Source organism: Parasteatoda tepidariorum, chromosome 9, assembly GCF_043381705.1.
Source record: "Parasteatoda tepidariorum isolate YZ-2023 chromosome 9, CAS_Ptep_4.0, whole genome shotgun sequence".
NCBI lineage: Eukaryota > Metazoa > Arthropoda > Arachnida > Araneae > Theridiidae > Parasteatoda > Parasteatoda tepidariorum.
Window position 1 is genome coordinate 44,611,385 of NC_092212.1, and position 7,012 is coordinate 44,618,396.

A 7,012-nucleotide genomic window follows, 5' to 3' on the forward strand; every position below is an offset into this window, starting at 1 on the left:
AGTGTGTTTAAGTGTTTGAAAAATAAATAACTTTTGAATACGAACCACATTTAATTTTATTTTCGGTTAATCCTGTTATGTTTCATAGAGTAGCTGTAGGTGTTTACTTACGTCACGCTAGGGCTGCACAATGGGCTGTTGGCGAAGGTCTGGAGGACATCCCTGATTATGATCCGCAGACATGCCATCACGATTTTAATCCTCCGTTGAGAAGATGGCACCCCCTCTTTAGTAGTCCAGCGACTTGCGCACGAAGTCAAGCACTTTACAGTAGAACAGTAGAATGGGGATCTATACCTCACACCCCCGGTACCTTCGTAGACTATTAAAAGTGGTCACCTACCTTCTTACTGACCGTAGTCAGTGATGCTTGACTTAAGAATTCGACTGGGAATCCTGTCTTTACGATCAGTCCACTGCCGGACTCATGTTTTATCCAGTGCATTATTAGAAACCATGGAGAAGGTTAGAAAACACTATTCTTCTATTATCTACGCCAGTAAAGTGGCTAAAAGATTTTTCCAATTTTTACACCCGCACAAAGTTAACCTTTCTCTCTGCGTTTTTCAATTATGCACATTCTTAATTGAAGACAAGAAATATCAATAATATAATTTATAATATTATAAAATGTAACACTATAAAAAACTGCATTAAAGAAAAAACACATGGGTGAATAATATTTAGGAATGTTTAATTGTCAAATGAAAATAATACAAATTTCTATACAAAAATGTAAAAACAGCATTTATGTGGGGTAACATGTAAATAAAACATCCAACAAATTACATTACAAAAATATCACTTGGAAAAATGTTTGGCACAGGTAAGTTTCTAATATCAGAAATTACAATATTTTTTCCTAGACTCTGAGGTAATTTTTAGTTAATGATAATTTTTAATTCAATTAAAGTTCAAATAATAATACAGTAATAAAGAATACAAATAATGAGGTAATAGTAAAGTATGTATATAATAAAGAAAATAACCTGTAATTGTTAGTAAAATTATTATTACTCTTACAACCGACCATTTTCTTAGAATTTAATTATTAATTCAAGAATCGTTACATTATTTATGATTTTGAGACGAAAAATAGTAAAAAAAAATGGCTCCATCTTGTCAGAATCACAAAGAACATATTAAACTTAAAATTTCATAACAAGAAGTTTAAAACAGTTTAAATTCGTGATAGACTTCGTTAGACAGTTTATCTTTTAGATGAAAACTTAAAAAAATATTTAATAAAATATATAGTAGTAAATAATAATAAAAATATGCATATTACAATTACAAAAACTAGTTACTGTATAGACAATTATTTACGAAATTCAAAAAGTGATAGTAAAATAAAAGTCTCAAAAAAGAAGAAAGAAAGAAAAGCCTTTTGTTCACAGGAAAACAGTTCATATAATATATGAGCTAGATCGGCTTTGTAATTTATCATAAAACTATTGATTGATAGAAAAAAAGAAAACATATTTTGAGAGACTACTAAAACAATACTTAAAACAAAGAGCTTAATAAACTGGGAACAATTTGGCGAGCTTTAAATCATGTACAGTGCGCGCACAAAGAAATAATAATAATAATAATAATAAACGATACACTCTGAATAACTTATGAGCGGAATTTCATCCATTGAGTTTCAGACTTAATGGCTTTTGAGCATCACCTTAACACGTTCACGCCGGGGTGACCCACCGGTGGGTCACGCTAGATTGTCTCATCTTTGCAGCGCACCGGAGTTAAAACTGGTAACAATAAATTTCATTTTTTTAGTTTTTTTCCGGGAATAATAAAAATCCACAACTACCAATTGTTTTTAACGGATGCAATTTTTATATTGAATTGCTTCTTCGCTGTGATAAATTTCCTTACAGTGAATTGTTATTGTTGAGACTAGATTAACTCCTCCCGAATATTATCTAATAGGGCAATTCCATTTGTGACGGAATGACATTTTGACTTGCAAAATAACAATTAATTCAAGTTTCTATGTATCTAATTTCAAATAAACATTTTTTTCTCATGCATATCATTATTATTGGCATAATACGCTTTATAAACTAAAAAAACAGGATTTTCTATCTTTTTTACTTTTAATTTTACGAACTTTCTATTTGCGTGACGGAATGACATTTTGGCAACCAAGTTTTTGGCATGCCGCTTAGAACTGGTTGTTTCTGCGAATTTTGCAGCTATTATTTTTCTGAACTATTTTATACTTTTAGTATAATGTGTAAGCAATGTAAAATGTGAATTTGGAAAATTAACCTCAGGTTGGCTAGCAGTTATTAACATCTATTTGCTGTGACGGAATGACAAAAAGTTTAGTAGAAGAAAGTCTTCATTTAAAAAATGTTTTATTAATATGTAAATGATAAACAGAATGTAACAGATAAACAGGATTAATATATATGTAAGAATTAGTAAAAATTTCAACAGTTTGAAAATTAGGTTGTCTCCGAAGAGGTTTTATATCTAACTTGCCAATGTCACGTCTTATCTTCGTTCTCAGGAAATTTATGCATTATTAAGACATGTGACGGAATGACGTAAAAGAAGTTGCTTTTATACATTAAACTTAAAATGATAATGTTTTAAATGTTTAAATTTTGTACTACATGCATATTTTTATCAAAATATTGCAAAAGAAAGATACATTTCTTTTATTTTGTAAGTATTTTTCAAGAAAACAATTTCAACACAAATGTGAACAATTCACTTGTCAGCCATGTGATTACTTTAGAATGCTGCCAGATTCAAAAAATTTAAAATTATCAAAAATGAAACGGCAATATGTAGACTTTGGCTATTTTTGAACATATTTTTAAAATTAAAATATGCAATTCAAAAAAAAAAAAATTCACTTATAAGTTGACACTTTTGTGGAATTGCCCAGTACTGAAATAGTACTTCTACCAGTATTTTCACTTTTCCCGGCGTGAACGTGTTAAATATGATTAATTAGTACAAATGATATTTAAAATTACGAAATCAGACACTCCAACGCACTTCTCTGAATAAATCTTATTTATTCCTTATTTTCGACGGCTTTTGATTCTTGACCAACGAAATAGAGCCCCCCCCCCCTCCCATTGTTTCAAAGTTGCAATCTGCGAAATATGGTTCCAATAGTTTGGTTAAGGGAGCGGTCGAAAATTTGGGCAACTTAATGTTAATATTACCTTTTGCGTATTTCGCCACTTCTCGATATTTTTTTAAACGAATCGAAAAACATTTGCACAAAATCATAAAATTCGTTAATTGAAAGATCATGCCATGCAAATTTTTTTAATTAATATTTATTATTTTATTTAATAACAGTTGACAAAATTTTGAAATGTTAGGTGAACAAATTTTTACATCATTTCAAAGAATGTAATTTTATATGGCAAAATACAAAACTTAAACGCAATCTATCTAATAGTTTCTGAGTTCACAAATTTTAAAAAAAATCTTTATGTTTAAACTGTTCAATTGATTTCGTCCAAATTTTGAATTTTGCCTCATAAAATTACATCCTTTAAAAAAACGATTGCTGTATATATGTTTGAAAGCTTAAGAAAATTTATATTGCATCTTATTTTTTCGTGAGTGAATTAGAAATCGTTGAATAATAAAATTAGAAAATTTGATTTGTAAGAAATCTTTATGCATGCTTCAAAATCTTCCAACATTGCTCTCTTTCTAATATTGCACTGATTTAGGCGAGTGTTTAACTTCTTCATACTGTGCTGTTTTTAGGAACCTATATATACATTTTTTTTATTTAAGTATCAAAATTTAGAATGAAATATTTATTTATTTGTTCCCCAAAACAATTTTAGCTGTAGTATATATAGATACATATTTATTTTGAAATGTAAACAGAGTAACCTATTACATAGCTGCCAACTGTTCTGAATTTTTTGGATTTGTTCGCAATTTTTAAATCAAATTTGAAAATCTGATATTTTCATAAAAAATCTGATTTTTCATAAAATTGCAGTATATTTGCTTTTAAGCCAACCACGCTTCCTATGTTTATTGTGCTGAAGTAATTTTTAGTAGCTTTTTATTAGAAATACTATTCCAATAGCTGTTGCCGATCACTAAGATGAATCTTTAACAACTATTATTATTTTTTTAAAAATTAATTGTAGTATTTTAACACTTGCATCAGAATTATTTGTTCATGATGTAATTTACATACCTGCCAACTCTTCCGGTTTTTCCGGAAGATTTTAATTTTATATTTAAAGTGGTACCGAAACTCATGTCATGTCATTAAAATGTTTGAATTATAATAATAATTATAAATGAGTTTGACCACCACTACGTTTAAATAATTACAACAAATATATAAAGCATACTATTCAGAACGATAGCGAATTTTAACCTAGTCAAAATATAAATATATTTTTGAGTAAGGCTGTTTTTCGGTAATTGTTTTACTACCACTTGGAAAATTCATTCTCAGAAAGAGTGAAAGTTGACAGGTATGAGATTATTATTTACCTGTGTTTTAAAATTTTGAGAAGAATAATTATATATTAATAGGTAATGGTTGTTTTTAAATTATTATACCGGTATTCCTAATTATAAAATATTAATATTATTAATTTCCCACAAAAGATAGTGTTTCTAGTTTTGTTTTACTAATTTACATACGGTATTTAAATATATGTCTATTAATGTTATTATTCAATAGTTAAATTTTGGTCTTAGTCTCGTAATTTTTGCGCATTATTTTGTCGCATATAGTGTTCCTAATTTTTGATTCCTAAGGTTGGCAGCTATGCTATTATGTTAAAACGATGAAATTACAAATTTCCAACTTAAAATTGTGCGTTAGAATACCATTTCAGTTGATCTATTAAGCAAAATCCAGTAAGATCTACTGAATATAATTAACGATCATCCTACTCATCCTCAAACTAATAATCGTAACTACTAAATTTAAGATGCTCGTAAATAATCCACTGTAATTTCAATTATTCATTATCATCCTAGTTAACGTATATTAATAATCATGATTATTTATTTAAGGTGCTCGTAAATAATCGTAATTATTCCCAACCATAGATCATCTTCAGATAAATTTATTGAGTTCAGTTCATTTAGTAATGCTCCTATTTAAGTTTTCTATTAAGATTTTAACAGAAATTACAATAACATTTTTCAAAACTTAATAACTGACCAGATATAATGTTTCATAGCTTGTTAAAACCATTTCTGACTAAAACACATTCGAAAAGCTGCTCTGGATTCAGCACATAGCTTTACATCGTTGATGAACATTTTAGATCATTCATAAACAACGGAAATGTAAGTTTTAAAAAATTTTTTCCTTCCAAAATTATTTATCGTCCTCAGTTTCACTTTGACCTCGTATGAATTTTCGATGTTGTTTCAAAACTTCAGGTTCGTAATTGAACATTTTTAGCTTTACACAATTTGGATCGACGATGCGTTGACCTTTGTGTTTGACGCACTGTTTTGCACATCTCGGGCCGTTGTAAAGTCCAGGCTCCCAGTGCTCGACACACATGGCGCAACTGTTCAGGCATAGATACAGTTTGTTTTTATTGTCAGTATTCATTGAGACAAAGTATCCTTGAAGTACTGTGAAAGCGATGATCATGATGTGGTAGAATAAATGTATTACCTTCAAATACTGCATCATCCACCGAATTCTGTAATTAAAGAGAACGTTATGAAAATTACGTACAAATGCATAGAAGACTACAAATGTAGAAGACACTTTTACCCTTTTTCGAGACGAGCCAGTCATATGTGAATTCTCATGCACATTTTGACAATTTTTTTAAACATGTATTGAATTATTTTTCAATCTCGATACTTTTGTTTTTAATATAAAAACCTGTATTATAATTATTTGTTAACATAATGGATATTATTCAAGGCAAATTAGTTTATTTTCTTAATGACTGAAAATGACAATCGTGTTAAACTTTGGCGATATTTTTCACTTTTAGTCATTGTCTAAAGCGAAAATTGAATTAAAAAAATCGAGATAAAGACTCAATTAAAACCAAATCGTATCAGCCATCTTTCGTGCAAATTATTACCAAAGAAACTCAGAGTCAAGTTTCAAAAAGAGAAAAAGTGACTCATTTAGTAAAACATATCATATTTTAAATAAAATCTTCAGGTCTATATTTCTAAATTGAACAGCTATACTGAGCTATTTGTTTCTGAGCTGTAATTTTTTTCTTAAAGCTTAACAATTACTAATTCTCAAACTGTTTATTGAATGTTAAAATTTTTTGTTGCATTGCAATCCCAAGTGGATTTCTTATAATTCATCTGAACTCCAGGTTTCTAAAGACAATAGTTTTTGAAGAAAAAGACTTGACCAATGGCTGAACACCTAAAACGATGGCTAAAAATTATAACGATTAAATATAAAATTCAAAAAAAAAAAATTTCTGCTAACAGTCCATTACATAATACAGGGTTGACACAGTTTGGAAAATCTTTTAAAGCGGTTACAAAATTTTATATAGATGTCTTATCAATAATAATACATTTAAATGAGTATCAATAAAAAAATTATCAATTTAAAGGAAATATAAATTAGAATTTTAAAAAAATGCTAGGAATATGTTTGTACTTCTCAAGTTAAAGCTAAATATTTATAATTTTAATAGCTTTGAGAAAAACGTTGCAACCAGTTTTTATTTTTTCAGTGCATCACAACACATACCCTCCAAATTTTGATGTTTGTGCGTAATATTTTTTTCAGCAAAATTCCTGAAATTCTAGTTTATAAAAATATTTGAAAATGTACCTTTGCTTTCAGTACGAAAAATATTTTTTGAAAATATCTAAATTCTGAGGATTTTATACTGTTATGAAAACAGAGCTCATACGCAGCTGGAAAAAAATCTAGATTGATATCTACTTTGTTACGCAGAAGATGGAAATTTCTTAGTATTATTAAAGCTTTTACGATTGTTGGGAACCATTTTATTCAGTACTGGTAAAACAATGTATATATATA

At 28.5% G+C, this 7,012-nt stretch overlaps 1 protein-coding gene and 1 long non-coding RNA gene across 2 annotated transcripts in view; one reads left to right on the forward strand and one right to left on the reverse strand.

The window, feature by feature from the left end:
- Positions 1-7,012, forward strand: part of LOC107441867 (adipocyte plasma membrane-associated protein) — a 155,046-nt gene that overhangs the window by 7,590 nt on the left and 140,444 nt on the right. The gene's annotated exons all lie outside the window — the stretch shown is intronic.
- Positions 5,490-7,012, reverse strand: part of LOC139426505 (uncharacterized) — a 93,327-nt gene continuing 91,804 nt past the window's right edge. Inside the window, exon 3 of the long non-coding RNA XR_011637818.1 lies at positions 5,490-5,681. This is a non-coding gene — a long non-coding RNA (uncharacterized lncRNA). The remainder of the gene's footprint in view (positions 5,682-7,012) is intronic.